The following is a 15,990-nucleotide window of genomic DNA, read 5'->3' as shown; positions in this document are numbered from 1 at the left end:
CACTGTTTTTAAACAAGCCATAGAACACTGGTTGCAATTTCAGTTTAATCCACCAGAAAAGAATGAAGAAATAGGCCAATTACAACAAATATTATGGCTAAAGTCAAATATGCTAATTATTTAAAAAACGACATTATTTGGGGATTTTTTATTTTTTATTTTTTACAAATTGTATAATAATTGTTGAATGATATCACAAAGACCACTTGTGGAGTTATGTCAAACGTGCAGCTAACAAAAAGTAAACGGGATGGTTTTCAGAGATTGGTGGGAGGGGTTGAGGGTAGCTGAAGGGTGGGAGTAAAAAATTAAAAAAAATATATGAGTAATATAAAATATACTGTGTCCGTAATATGTTTATAGAATGTATAAGCTAGAAGTAGAAGCCTAAGTATTGTTGTCCATTAATTTTCTCAAATTAGGGGAGGGGTGGTAGGGTTATGGGAACATAATAAAATAAAATGTTTGTAAAAAAATATATATGGGGGATTGGAAAGGATGCAGACAATTACATTGAAAGAACCCACAATCAATCTGCAATATTAAAGTTGATCTACCCCTAAAAATAACAAATAGATGGTCATGAAGGAGAGGAGACAAAGAAAGGAGGAGAGGAGACTATTAAATAATGTTTCCTAACAATGCCTCCATAGCTCAGTGGTTAGAGCACTGGTCTTGTAAACCAGGGGTCGTGAGTTCAATTCTCACTGGGGCCTTGATTATGACTCCACCACCCTCTGTGACATTCATCTTCAACTTTACACCTAAATGCAGAGGGTGGGAGATTCCATTTCTCTTGCTCTATACAGCAGAAAGTTCTAAATGTGACAACAAACTGACAGTATCACCCTGCAAAAATAATTCTCTGCATTACAACTACTGTAAGAGACTTGCCAAACAAACTGACGATACGATTACACGTTTGCCAATTCTATCCTGGTTCGCCCATCATGATCAAAAAAGGGCTGAAACTAGAGACAGGAGTAGCAGAGGTCATGTAAACCAGCGATGCATGTTGAAAGAAAAACAACATTAACTAGAACTCTTCCTTATATTAACTGTAAGATAAAAGTTGTATTTAAATCCAAACTGGTTTTCCAGCAGATTATTTACAATGACCCATGTACAAGAATAGACCTTTTCCCTTTATTGATATTGCAACCTCTCACTTTCGGTTATTTGAAAATGAAATCATCTCCAGAATATCACTGTTTTTAAACAAGCCATAGAACACTGGTTGCAATTTCAGTTTAATCTACCAGAAAAGAATGAAGAAATAGGCCAATTACAACAAATATTATGGCTAAAGTCAAATATGCTAATTATTTTAAAAAACAACATTATTTGGGGATTTTTTATTTTTTATTTTTTACAAATTGTATAATAATTGTTGAATGATATCACAAAGACCACTTGTGGAGTTATGTCAAACGTGCAGCTAACAAAAAGTAAACGGGATGGTTTTCAGAGATTGGTGGGAGGGGTTGAGGGTAGCTGAAGGGTGGGAGTAAAAAATAAAAAAAAATATATGAGTAATATAAAATATACTGTGTCCGTAACATGTTTATAGAATGTATAAGCTAGAAGTAGAAGCCTAAGTATTGTTGTCCATTAATTTTCTCAAATTAGGGGAGGGGTGGTAGGGTTATGGGAACATAATAAAATAAAATGTTTGTAAAAAAATATATATGGGGGATTGGAAAGGATGCAGACAATTACATTGAAAGAACCCACAATCAATCTGCAATATTAAAGTTGATCTACCCCTAAAAATAACAAATAGATGGTCATGAAGGAGAGGAGACAAAGAAAGGAGGAGAGGAGACTATTAAATAATGTTTTCTAACAATGGCTCCATAGCTCAGTGGTTAGAGCACTGTTCTTGTAAACCAGGGGTCGTGAGTTCAATTCTCACTGGGGCCTTGATTATGACTCCACCACCCTCTGTGACATTCATCTGCAACTTTACACCTAAATGCAGAGGGTGGGAGATTCCATTTATCTTGCTCTATACAGCAGAAAGTTCTAAATGTGACAACAAACTGACAGTATCACCCTGCAAAAATAATTCTCTGCATTACAACTACTTTAAGAGACTTGCCAAACAAACTGACGATACGATTACACGTTTGCCGATTCTGTCCTGGGCCGCCCATCATGATTAAAAAAGGGCTGAAACTAGAGACAGGAGTAGCAGAGGTCATGTAAACCAGTGACGCATGTTGAAAGAATAACAACATTAACTAGAACTTTTCCTTATATTAACTGTAAGATAAAAGTTGAATTTAAATCCAAACTGGTTTTCCAGCAGATTATTTACAATGACCCATGTACAAGAATAGACCTTTTCCCTTTATTGATATTGCAACCTCTCACTTTCGGTTATTTGAAAATGAAATCATCTCCAGAATATCACTGTTTTTAAACAAGCCATAGAACACTGGTTGCAATTTCAGTTTAATCCACCAGAAAAGAATGAAGAAATAGGCCAATTACAACAAATATTATGGCTAAAGTCAAATATGCTAATTATTTAAAAAACGACATTATTTGGGGATTTTTTATTTTTTATTTTTTACAAATTGTATAATAATTGTTGAATGATATCACAAAGACCACTTGTGGAGTTATGTCAAACGTGCAGCTAACAAAAAGTAAACGGGATGGTTTTCAGAGATTGGTGGGAGGGGTTGAGGGTAGCTGAAGGGTGGGAGTAAAAAATAAAAAAAAATATATGAGTAATATAAAATATACTGTGTCCGTAATATGTTTATAGAATGTATAAGCTAGAAGTAGAAGCCTAAGTATTGTTGTCCATTAATTTTCTCAAATTAGGGGAGGGGTGGTAGGGTTATGGGAACATAATAAAATAAAATGTTTGTAAAAAAATATATATGGGGGATTGGAAAGGATGCAGACAATTACATTGAAAGAACCCACAATCAATCTGCAATATTAAAGTTAATCTACCCCTAAAAATAACAAATAGATGGTCATGAAGGAGAGGAGACAAAGAAAGGAGGAGAGGAGACTATTAAATAATGTTTCCTAACAATGCCTCCATAGCTCAGTGGTTAGAGCACTGGTCTTGTAAACCAGGGGTCGTGAGTTCAATTCTCACTGGGGCCTTGATTATGACTCCACCACCCTCTGTGACATTCATCTTCAACTTTACACCTAAATGCAGAGGGTGGGAGATTCCATTTCTCTTGCTCTATACAGCAGAAAGTTCTAAATGTGACAACAAACTGACAGTATCACCCTGCAAAAATAATTCTCTGCATTACAACTACTGTAAGAGACTTGCCAAACAAACTGACGATACGATTACACGTTTGCCGATTCTATCCTGGTTCGCCCATCATGATCAAAAAAGGGCTGAAACTAGAGACAGGAGTAGCAGAGGTCATGTAAACCAGCGATGCATGTTGAAAGAAAAACAACATTAACTAGAACTCTTCCTTATATTAACTGTAAGATAAAAGTTGTATTTAAATCCAAACTGGTTTTCCAGCAGATTATTTACAATGACCCATGTACAAGAATAGACCTTTTCCCTTTATTGATATTGCAACCTCTCACTTTCGGTTATTTGAAAATGAAATCATCTCCAGAATATCACTGTTTTTAAACAAGCCATAGAACACTGGTTGCAATTTCAGTTTAATCTACCAGAAAAGAATGAAGAAATAGGCCAATTACAACAAATATTATGGCTAAAGTCAAATATGCTAATTATTTTAAAAAACGACATTATTTGGGGATTTTTTATTTTTTATTTTTTACAAATTGTATAATAATTGTTGAATGATATCACAAAGACCACTTGTGGAGTTATGTCAAACGTGCAGCTAACAAAAAGTAAACGGGATGGTTTTCAGAGATTGGTGGGAGGGGTTGAGGGTAGCTGAAGGGTGGGAGTAAAAAATAAAAAAAAATATATGAGTAATATAAAATATACTGTGTCCGTAACATGTTTATAGAATGTATAAGCTAGAAGTAGAAGCCTAAGTATTGTTGTCCATTAATTTTCTCAAATTAGGGGAGGGGTGGTAGGGTTATGGGAACATAATAAAATAAAATGTTTGTAAAAAAATATATATGGGGGATTGGAAAGGATGCAGACAATTACATTGAAAGAACCCACAATCAATCTGCAATATTAAAGTTGATCTACCCCTAAAAATAACAAATAGATGGTCATGAAGGAGAGGAGACAAAGAAAGGAGGAGAGGAGACTATTAAATAATGTTTTCTAACAATGGCTCCATAGCTCAGTGGTTAGAGCACTGGTCTTGTAAACCAGGGGTCGTGAGTTCAATTCTCACTGGGGCCTTGATTATGACTCCACCACCCTCTGTGACATTCATCTGCAACTTTACACCTAAATGCAGAGGGTGGGAGATTCCATTTATCTTGCTCTATACAGCAGAAAGTTCTAAATGTGACAACAAACTGACAGTATCACCCTGCAAAAATAATTCTCTGCATTACAACTACTTTAAGAGACTTGCCAAACAAACTGACGATACGATTACACGTTTGCCGATTCTATCCTGGGCCGCCCATCATGATTAAAAAAGGGCTGAAACTAGAGACAGGAGTAGCAGAGGTCATGTAAACCAGTGACACATGTTGAAAGAATAACAACATTAACTAGAACTTTTCCTTATATTAACTGTAAGATAAAAATTGTATTTAAATCCAAACTGGTTTTCCAGCAGATTAGTTACAATGACCCATGTACAAGAATAGACCTTTTCCCTTTATTGATATTGCAACCTCTCACTTTCGGTTATTTGAAAATGAAATCATCTCCAGAATATCACTGTTTTTAAACAAGCCATAGAACACTGGTTGCAATTTCAGTTTAATCCACCAGAAAAGAATGAAGAAATAGGCCAATTACAACAAATATTATGGCTAAAGTCAAATATGCTAATTATTTAAAAAACGACATTATTTGGGGATTTTTTATTTTTTATTTTTTACAAATTGTATAATAATTGTTGAATGATATCACAAAGACCACTTGTGGAGTTATGTCAAACGTGCAGCTAACAAAAAGTAAACGGGATGGTTTTCAGAGATTGGTGGGAGGGGTTGAGGGTAGCTGAAGGGTGGGAGTAAAAAAAAAATATATATATATGAGTAATATAAAATATACTGTGTCCGTAATATGTTTATAGAATGTATAAGCTAGAAGTAGAAGCCTAAGTATTGTTGTCCAGTAATTTTCTCCAATTAGGGGAGGGGTGGTAGGGTTATGGGAACATAAAAAAATAAAATGTTTGTAAAAAAATATATATGGGGGATTGGAAAGGATGCAGACAATTACATTGAAAGAACCCACAATCAATCTGCAATATTAAAGTTGATCTACCCCTAAAAATAACAAATAGATGGTCATGAAGGAGAGGAGACAAAGAAAGGAGAGGAGACTATTAAATAATATTTTCTAACAATGGCTCCATAGCTCAGTGGTTAGACCACTGTTCTTGTAAACCAGGGGTCGTGAGTTCAATTCTCACTGGGGCCTTGATTATGACTCCACCACCCTCTGTGACATTCATCTGCAACTTTACACCTAAATGCAGATGGTGGGAGATTCCATTTCTCTTGCTCTATACAGCAGAAAGTTCTAAATGTGACAACAAACTGACAGTATCACCCTGCAAAAATAATTCTCTGCATTACAACTACTGTAAGAGACTTGCCAAACAAACTGACGATACGATTACACGTTTGCCGATTCTATCCTGGTTCGCCCATCATGATCAAAAAAGGGCTGAAACTAGAGACAGGAGTAGCAGAGGTCATGTAAACCAGCGATGCATGTTGAAAGAAAAACAACATTAACTAGAACTTTTCCTTATATTAACTGTAAGATAAAAGTTGTATTTAAATTCAAACTGGTTTTCCAGCAGATTAGTTACAATGACCCATGTACAAGAATAGACCTTTTCCCTTTATTGATATTGCAACCTCTCACTTTCGGTTATTTGAAAATGAAATCATCTCCAGAATATCACTGTTTTTAAACAAGCCATAGAACACTGGTTGCAATTTCAGTTTAATCCACCAGAAAAGAATGAAGAAATAGGCCAATTACAACAAATATTATGGCTAAAGTCAAATATGCTAATTATTTAAAAAATGACATTATTTGGGGATTTTTTATTTTTTATTTTTACAAATTGTATAATAATTGTTGAATGATATCACAAAGACCACTTGTGGAGTTATGTCAAACGTGCAGCTAACAAAAAGTAAACGGGATGGTTTTCAGAGATTGGCGGGAGGGGTTGAGGGTAGCTGAAGGGTGGGAGTAAAAATTTTGAAAAAATATATGAGTAATATAAAATATACTGTGTCCGTAATATGTTTATAGAATGTATAAGCTAGAAGTAGAAGCCTAAGTATTGTTGTCCAGTAATTTTCTCCAATTAGGGGAGGGGTGGTAGGGTTATGGGAACATAATAAAATAAAATGTTTGTAAAAAAATATATATGGGGGATTGGAAAGGATGCAGACAATTACATTGAAAGAACCCACAATCAATCTGCAATATTAAAGTTGATCTACCCCTAAAAATAACAAATAGATGGTCATGAAGGAGAGGAGACAAAGAAAGGAGGAGAGGAGACTATTAAATAATTTCCCTAACAACGGCGGACGTAAAGGTAACGTAAAGGTAATGGCGGACTGAACGAAGTTATGTAGAGCACCTCAAGATAAAACATAATATTCGAAATATCTGCTAAATAGACTAAAATATTAGCACTAAATAATCTGGTGAGTGATAAACCTTCAATCTGGATAATAACACAAAACAAATCCTAAGACTAGAGACATTTATCGACAAATATTACGAAAACAGGCAACAACCAAACATGACGGAGAGTAAGACAGGGGAACCGTTTACAAAACGCAAGCGAGATTCTTCGACAGATACTGACGATTTAATATTCTCACCACCGGGAATGGTAAAGGTCGAAACCGATCTGTTAAAATCAATAAATGACAAACTGGGTTTACTTGAATTACTTAGTAAGGATATAAAAGAGTTAAAGGCAAGCCTAGAGATGAGTGATGAAAAAGCTGCGACATTGGAGAAGGAAACACACGCGCTAAAAGGGACAGTCAATAAGATTCAAACCGAAATGAATGGAATTAAAAAAGAGAACATCGTTCTGAAGGAAGTCTTACTGGAGATTCAAACTAGATCCATGAGAGAGAATTTGGTACTTACAGGTATCCAAGAAAAAGAAGGAGAAGTTCCTGAATCTATAGTTAGAGAGTTCCTCCGTACAGCGCTTCAGATTCCATGCGAAGTTGTCGACAAAATCCAACTTGAACGTGTTCACCGCTTCGGACAGAGAGGGCAGAGGTACGAACGCCCAATCGTTGCAAAATTTGCTTCATTTAAAGATAAAATAATGGTTAAAAGCCTAGGTAAAAGACTTGCTGGGACCAAAATTGGCATGAATGATCAGTTTCCGAAAGAAATTGCAGAACGGCGCAAAGTTCTGTATCCAATTTTCAAAGAAAACAGATTAAAAGCGAAACGAGTAGCTCTCGTCGTTGATAAACTATATATTGATAACCAGTTGTTCAGAGACACAAAGACTACTCCATGGTTATTTTAAAATTTACAAAGTTCTCATAGACAAGGAAAATAAACACAATTCAAGCCCGGTTACTGATTGTAACAATACAACAAAAATATAGCTTTTTTATAAATCTTCACATATAACTAATTGAACACACAAGCACTATTTTTACACAGTGAAGATAAAAACTAAGTAAACAGAAGGCACAGTATGTGTGGATGGTATGGTTTGTGTTTATTTTATTTTTTATCTTATTTGTTATGTTTGGAAAGTTGAGTGAGTGAGTAATGAAATGGTTGCATATCCCAAAGCCAATGTATTGCTGTGAGCCGGGTATGAGAGGGCTTTCAATGTTGTTCAGATGATGGATATACTTTTATAATGAATTATACGTCTTATTTATTTATTGTCCTATCATGGAAAACTACATTTTTTTTATCTTAATAAATTATATCTAATTATTATCCTATTTTAATGGTACTGTCTATGGCCCTATACCCTAGACACCCACCTGAATGACCCAGATATTAAGGAGAAGTCCCTAACTGTTTTATGTGCTCGCTGTAAGCGCTCTGTATGCAGCTAAAATGAGGTCAGAGACCAAGAGCAGCACTGCCCCCTCAAGATTCTGAGCCTGCTTGGCAGGGTTGGTCCTGCAAAGCCAAAGCCCCCTAAAGGGAGAGGAAAATATACAAGGAATTTCTCAAAGCTGCTAATGAGAACCTTGACGACCTTGTACCTAGCCGGTGGGGATTCCGGTGGGGTACCCCCACCCAGGCAGTGGCAGTGCTGGCAACACTAGCTGCAGTAACCCATGGGGAGGGGGTCACACTCGGACATTCAGAGAGGGGGTATATTATTGTGGCCCTGGCGGCACAGAATCAAGGTCGGACTGCATGGCGATGCGTGGGGACATGGTCATGACTGGTGGCCGTATTGTGGGTGTTTTTTCAGGAATGGGGTGTACATTTGACTGCCATTATCTAGGATATGACAATGGTAAATAAAGTTCAATTTTTGCTTATTTTTTTGCGCGGTCTTGCAGGCCTTCTCATGCAGCTGCAACTGCAATAGCATTTGGAAATCATGACCCATCTTGAGTTGGGCTCTGGGATGGTGCAACTGTTGAGAAAGTGAGCTTATGGTTGTGTGGGGGTAAGGGCTGAGTGTGTATGTGTGTATCCCACAACTGTTGCGAAAGAAGAAGTAAAAGATGTAAGGTACAATAGAGGATGATCCACAGCTATATATAATACAAATCGAGGTGACGGCAATGGAAATGCATATGGCAATTGATTTACTTCAATTCGGTAAATGGAACTGTATGCTCTTTTCAAAGAATGGATCCCAGTCGGTTCAGGGCTATGGGATACAGGGGGTCGAGGGTGGTCTGCCGGGCATTGGGATGACAAGCCATCTCGAGATGAGGCCTTTTAGCGGGTGGAATAGTAGGGACCAATTGGAGGTTTACTTAGTAGAAATGCAAATATCATGGTACAACTAAATAGACACTCAATCATTATGTTACTTTTTAATAGTACGTTTACAAAAATATATTCTGATTAAAAGAATGAAAGGTGTGTCTCATGGTAAGTGGTGAAATAAGTATAGCCAGTTACAATTGTAATGGCTTAGCAGATAATAAGAAAAGACGATCAGTATTTACCTGGCTAAAAGAGAAGGATTATAATATTTATTGTTTACAGGAAACCCATTCAACAGTTTTAGATGAAGTTTTGTGGAAAAAGAACTGGGTGGGCAAAATATATTTCTCCCATGGGCAAAGAAATTCAAAAGGGGTGATGATCTTAATTAACAATAATTTTGATCCAAATGTGCAAATTGTCCAAACAGATCCTCAAGGTAGATGGATTATTTTAAATATGTTATTGGACAATAAACAAATATGGCTTGTTAACCTATACGGTCCGAATAATGATGATCCAAGCTTCTTTGAAAATATATATAAGAACTTATCAACTCTACAAGCAACACTAGACTCTATTATTATAATGGGAGATTTTAATACGGTCTTAAATAGCTCTATAGACCGGAAAGGAAATCACACTACAAATTATCACCCTCAGGCACTTAAGGAAATCATGAATGTCATGGATATATTGGAATTAGTGGATATATGGAGACTTAAATACCCTGATTTAGTGAGATATACATGGCGGAGGCTGAATCAAGCTAGTCGTCTTGACTACTTTCTTATTCCATTCTCTCTGGCACCAAAAGTTAAAAAAGTGTTGATAGGGGATAGAATGCGGTCGGATCATCACATAATTGGCATATATATTTCTCTTACAGAATTTCCACGTGGGCGAGGATATTGGAAATTTAATCAAAGTCTACTAGATGATAAATTGTTTAGAACTAGGACAGAAGATTTTATAACTGACTTTTTCAGACATAACATAGGTACAGCAGATCCCCTTATTGTATGGGACACTTTTAAGTGTGCCTTTAGAGGCCATGCAATTCAGTACTCATCTATAAAACAAAAGCAATTTAGATCAAAAGAGTCCATATTAACAAAGGAAATTGAAGGACTAACAGTACAGTTAGATAGCAATAAAAACGGTACCATAGAGGCACAGAATAATTTAGAGGAAAAACAAAAAGAAATGGAGGAACTTATTCAAGAAAGATCCAGTGTAATATATTATAAAAATAAAGCGAACTGGATGGAATATGGGGAAAAATGCACCAAATTCTTTTTCAATCTTCAATATAGAAATGCTACCAAAAAAAATGTATTAAAACTTGTGACAAATGATGGAGTCACGCATGATTCACCAAATGATATTTTGAAAGAGGAAGTAAAGTACTTTAAGAATATGTTTTCGTTTCAGGCTCCTCCATCTCCACTAACTGAAACTAATTGTATGGATTTTTTTCCTATTAATAATGTAAAATTAACATCTGAACAGAAAGACTCATGTGAAGGCCAAATTACAGAGGAGGAACTGCTTGTTGCAATTGGGGCCTTTAAAGATGGGAAAACTCCAGGGCTGGATGGCATACCAGTGGAAGTATACAAAACGTTTTTTGATATACTCAAAGGACCATTATTAACTTGTTTTAACCACTCCTATATAAATGGTAGATTATCAGACACACAACAAGAAGGTCTGATATTGTTATTACTGAAACAGGACCCAAGTGGTATATATAAAGATCCAGTCCAATTAAAAAATTGGAGACCTCTTACACTTCAGTGTTGTGATGCAAAAATCCTAGCAAAATGCTTGGCGCATAGAATAAAAAAAGTTTTGTCAGATATTATTCATCCTAATCAGACAGGTTTTTTACATGGACGATACATTGGAGATAATATAAGGCAAGTACTGGAAACAATAGAACACTATGAGATATCGGGGACACCAGGCCTGGTTTTCATAGCTGATTTTGAAAAGGCTTTTGATAAAGTACGACTAGAGTTTATATATAAATGCCTAGAATATTTCAATTTTGGGGAATCTCTTATAAAATGGGTTAAAATTATGTATAGTAACCCTAGGTGTAAAATAGTAAATAATGGCTACATCTCAGAAAGTTTTAAACTATCTAGAGGAGTAAAACAAGGTTGTCCACTATCGGCATATCTATTTATTATTGCCATCGAAATGTTAGCTGTTAAAATTAGATCAAACATTAATATTAAAGGATTAGAAATCCATGGCTTAAAAACTAAGGTGTCATTGTACGCTGATGATTCATGTTTTCTTTTAAAACCACAACTAGAGTCTCTCCAGGGCCTCATAGAGGATCTAGATACCTTTGCTATCCTCTCTGGATTAAAACCAAATTATGATAAATGTACCATATTACGTATTGGATCACTAAAAAATACACATTTTATATTGCCATGTAGTTTACCAATTAAATGGTCTGACGGAGATGTGGACATACTCGGTATAAAAATCCCAAAAGAAAGAAATGATCTCACTCCAATAAATTTTTATAGAAAGTTAGCAAAAATAGATAAGATCTTGCTACCATGGAAAGGAAAATACCTGTCTATTTGTGGAAAAATCACCCTAATTAACTCTTTAGTCATATCACAGTTTACCTATTTGCTTATGGTTTTGCCTACACCTAGTGACCTGTTTTTTAAATTATATGAACAAAAAATATTCAATTTTATTTGGAACGGCAAGCCAGATAAAATTAAAAGGGCCTATTTATATAACGAATATGAATTCGGAGGGCAGAAATTATTAAATATTAAAGCATTAGACCTCTCACTAAAGGCATCGGTCATACAAAAGTTATACTTAAATCCAAACTGGTTCTCTAGTAAACTGGTACGAATGTCTCATCCTATGTTCAAGAAGGGCCTTTTTCCCTTTATTCAGATTACACCTGCTCACTTTCGGTTGTTTGAAAAGGAAATGATCTCCAAAATATCCTTATTCTTTAAACAAGCCTTAGAAAGTTGGTTGCAATTTCAGTTTAATCCACCTGAAAGGACGGAACAAATAGTACAACAAATATTGTGGTTAAATTCAAATATAATAATTGATAAAAAAACTGTATTTATCGAAGAAATGTTTAAAAAAGGTATAATTTTTGTGAATGATATCATAAATAGGTCTGGTGGAGTTATGTCACACATGCAGCTAACACAGACATATGGAAAAGTCTGCTCTACCCAAAATTACAACCAATTAATTGCAGCATTACCACAAAAATGGAAGAGGCAAGTAGAAGGGGAAAAAAGTAAGGAACTTGTATGTCGGCCCTGTATTAAAGAACAAAAATGGTTAAAGAAAAGTGTGATAAATAAAAACATATACCAATTTCATTTAAGGACCAAAAAACTAACAGCTGTGCCATACAAATTGCAAAATAGTTGGGAAGAGATTTTCGATGTACCCATTCCATGGCACATGGTTTATGAATTGATACGCAAAACAACGCCGGATTCAAAACTTCGAATTTTTCAATATAAATTACTGTACAAAATTCTTGCAACTAATAGAATGTTATATATATGGGGTATACAATCTTCCCAGCTCTGCAGATTCTGTTGTGAGGAGGCAGAGTCATTAGATCATTTATTTTGGTATTGTCCATATGTAGCTCGTTTTTGGTCACAGGTCCAGGAATGGCTGAAGAATTGCAACATTTGCCTAAAACTAACGCTACAGATAGCAATACTGGGGGATTTGAAAAGCCATAGTCAATCAATCAATAATATAATAATTATTTTGGCAAAGATGTTTATTTTTAATTTACAATCTGTAGAAGCTATGAGAATAGGAAGGTTCAGGTCTTTTGTGAAGCATCACAGCACAGTTGAGAAATGTATGGCAAATAGAAATCCGAAATGGATGATGTTGGAAGATAGATGGGAGGGGTTGGGTGGAGCTGAAGGGTGGGACTAATAACAAGATAAACAATATAGGGCATACGGGATCTGTGAAATGTGTATAGGTGCGGAGCTTTTGTGAAATAGCACAGTTACAAGTGGATATAAAATTGGATGGACAACAGAAATAGAGGAAGGACTAAGAACAAATAAGAGAGAACTGTTGTAAAGTGGACTGTGTCTGTAAGATAGGTATAAGATGTAGAAATTGAAGGTAAAAGCAGAAGTGTTTATAAGTTTACTCCAATTGGGGGATTGGTGGTAGGGTCGCGGGGAATAATAATAAAGGCATATTCTTTAAAAAAGTATGTATGTCTATATAGGTATGTGTATGTATATATGTGTATATGTATGCATACGTGTATGGATACATATATTTACCCAAAAAAATATGGGGGAATGGAAATGATGCAGACAATTACATTGGAAGCAACATTCTTTCCGCAATACTAAGCTGATCCTCCCCTAAAAAAAAAAAAAAAAATATAAAAAAAAAAAAAAAAAAAAAAATGGCTCTATAGCTCAGTGGTTAGAGCACTGGTCTTGTAAACCAGGGGTCGTGAGTTCAATTCTCACTGGGGCCTAGATTATGACTCCACCACCCTTTTTGACATTCATCTGCAACTTTACACCTAAATGCAGAGGGTGGGAGATTCCGTTTCTCTTGCTCTATACAGCAGAAAGTTCTAAATGTGACAACAAACTGACAGTATCACCCTGCAAAAATAATTCTCTGCATTACAACTACTTTAAGAGACTTGCCAAACAAACTGACGATACGATTACACGTTTGCCGATTCTATCCTGGGCCGCCCATCATGATTAAAAAAGGGCTGAAACTAGAGACAGGAGTAGCAGAGGTTATGTAAACCAGCGATGCATGTTGAAAGAATAACAACATTAACTAGAACTTTTCCTTATATTAACTGTAAGATAAAAGTTGAATTTAAATCCAAACTGGTTTTCCAGCAGATTATTTACAATGACCCATGTACAAGAATAGACCTTTTCCCTTTATTGATATTGCAACCTCTCACTTTCGGTTATTTGAAAATGAAATCATCTCCAGAATATCACTGTTTTTAAACGAGCCGTAGAACACTGGTTTCAATTTCAGTTTAATCCACCAGAAAAGAATGAAGAAATAGGCCAATTACAACAAATATTATGGCTAAAGTCAAATATGCTAATTATTTAAAAAACGACATTATTTGGGGATTTTTTATTTTTTATTTTTTACAAATTGTATAATAATTGTTGAAAGATATCACAAAGACCACTTGTGGAGTTATGTCAAACGTGCAGCTAACAAAAAGTAAACGGGATGGTTTTCAGAGATTGGTGGGAGGGGTTGAGGGTAGCTGAAGGGTGGGAGTAAAAAATAAAAAAAAATATATGAGTAATATAAAATATACTGTGTCCGTAATATGTTTATAGAATGTATAAGCTAGAAGTAGAAGCCTAAGTATTGTTGTCCAGTAATTTTCTCCAATTAGGGGAGGGGTGGTAGGGTTATGGGAACATAATAAAATAAAATGTTTGTAAAAAAAATATATATGGGGGATTGGAAAGGATGCAGACAATTACATTGAAAGAACCCACAATCAATCTGCAATATCAAAGTTGATCTACCCCTAAAAATAACAAATAGATGGTCATGAAGGAGAGGAGACAAAGAAAGGAGAGGAGACTATTAAATAATATTTTCTAACAATGGCTCCATAGCTCAGTGGTTAGAGCACTGTTCTTGTAAACCAGGGGTCGTGAGTTCAATTCTCACTGGGGCCTTGATTATGACTCCACCACCCTCTGTGACATTCATCTGCAACTTTACACCTAAATGCAGAGGGTGGGAGATTCCATTTATCTTGCTCTATACAGCAGAAAGTTCTAAATGTGACAACAAACTGACAGTATCACCCTGCAAAAATAATTATCTGCATTACAACTACTTTAAGAGACTTGCCAAACAAACTGACGATACGATTACACGTTTGCCGATTCTATCCTGGGCCGCCCATCATGATTAAAAAAGGGCTGAAACTAGAGACAGGAGTAGCAGAGGTCATGTAAACCAGTGACGCATGTTGAAAGAATAACAACATTAACTAGAACTTTTCCTTATATTAACTGTAAGATAAAAGTTGAATTTAAATCCAAACTGGTTTTCCAGCAGATTATTTACAATGACCCATGTACAAGAATAGACCTTTTCCCTTTATTGATATTGCAACCTCTCACTTTCGGTTATTTGAAAATGAAATCATCTCCAGAATATCACTGTTTTTAAACAAGCCATAGAACACTGGTTGCAATTTCAGTTTAATCCACCAGAAAAGAATGAAGAAATAGGCCAATTACAACAAATATTATGGCTAAAGTCAAATATGCTAATTATTTAAAAAACGACATTATTTGGGGATTTTTTATTTTTTATTTTTTACAAATTGTATAATAATTGTTGAATGATATCACAAAGACCACTTGTGGAGTTATGTCAAACGTGCAGCTAACAAAAAGTAAACGGGATGGTTTTCAGAGATTGGTGGGAGGGGTTGAGGGTAGCTGAAGGGTGGGAGTAAAAAAAATATATATATATATGAGTAATATAAAATATACTGTGTCCGTAATATGTTTATAGAATGTATAAGCTAGAAGTAGAAGCCTAAGTATTGTTGTCCAGTAATTTTCTCCAATTAGGGGAGGGGTGGTAGGGTTATGGGAACATAAAAAAATAAAATGTTTGTAAAAAAATATATATGGGGGATTGGAAAGGATGCAGACAATTACATTGAAAGAACCCACAATCAATCTGCAATATTAAAGTTGATCTACCCCTAAAAATAACAAATAGATGGTCATGAAGGAGAGGAGACAAAGAAAGGAGAGGAGACTATTAAATAATATCTTCTAACAATGGCTCCATAGCTCAGTGGTTAGACCACTGTTCTTGTAAACCAGGGGTCGTGAGTTCAATTCTCACTGGGGCCTTGATTA

The 15,990-nt window shown here is 35.4% G+C and overlaps 8 non-coding genes across 8 annotated transcripts; all 8 read left to right on the top strand.

Moving 5' to 3' along the window:
• Window positions 1-643: 643 nt before the first annotated feature.
• On the top strand, window positions 644-716 carry trnat-ugu (transfer RNA threonine (anticodon UGU)). Its single transcript has one exon. It is a non-coding gene; the product is annotated as a tRNA-Thr (tRNA).
• Window positions 717-1,850: 1,134 nt separating this feature from the next.
• Window positions 1,851-1,923, top strand: trnat-ugu (transfer RNA threonine (anticodon UGU)). The gene has a single exon. It is a non-coding gene; the product is annotated as a tRNA-Thr (tRNA).
• Window positions 1,924-3,056: 1,133 nt separating this feature from the next.
• On the top strand, window positions 3,057-3,129 carry trnat-ugu (transfer RNA threonine (anticodon UGU)). The gene has a single exon. It is a non-coding gene; the product is annotated as a tRNA-Thr (tRNA).
• Window positions 3,130-4,263: 1,134 nt separating this feature from the next.
• trnat-ugu (transfer RNA threonine (anticodon UGU)) lies at window positions 4,264-4,336 on the top strand. The gene has a single exon. It is a non-coding gene; the product is annotated as a tRNA-Thr (tRNA).
• A 1,130-nt stretch (window positions 4,337-5,466) lies between these two features.
• trnat-ugu (transfer RNA threonine (anticodon UGU)) lies at window positions 5,467-5,539 on the top strand. Its single transcript has one exon. It is a non-coding gene; the product is annotated as a tRNA-Thr (tRNA).
• A 7,965-nt stretch (window positions 5,540-13,504) lies between these two features.
• trnat-ugu (transfer RNA threonine (anticodon UGU)) lies at window positions 13,505-13,577 on the top strand. The gene has a single exon. It is a non-coding gene; the product is annotated as a tRNA-Thr (tRNA).
• Window positions 13,578-14,708: 1,131 nt separating this feature from the next.
• trnat-ugu (transfer RNA threonine (anticodon UGU)) lies at window positions 14,709-14,781 on the top strand. The gene has a single exon. It is a non-coding gene; the product is annotated as a tRNA-Thr (tRNA).
• A 1,130-nt stretch (window positions 14,782-15,911) lies between these two features.
• On the top strand, window positions 15,912-15,984 carry trnat-ugu (transfer RNA threonine (anticodon UGU)). The gene has a single exon. It is a non-coding gene; the product is annotated as a tRNA-Thr (tRNA).
• Window positions 15,985-15,990: the final 6 nt, after the last annotated feature.

The sequence above is a fragment of the Salvelinus fontinalis genome, chromosome 6 (genome assembly GCF_029448725.1).
Source record: "Salvelinus fontinalis isolate EN_2023a chromosome 6, ASM2944872v1, whole genome shotgun sequence".
Lineage (NCBI taxonomy): Eukaryota > Metazoa > Chordata > Actinopteri > Salmoniformes > Salmonidae > Salvelinus > Salvelinus fontinalis.
The sequence above is the reverse complement of the archived record's forward strand: the minus strand, read 5'-3'. Positions and strand labels throughout refer to the sequence as shown.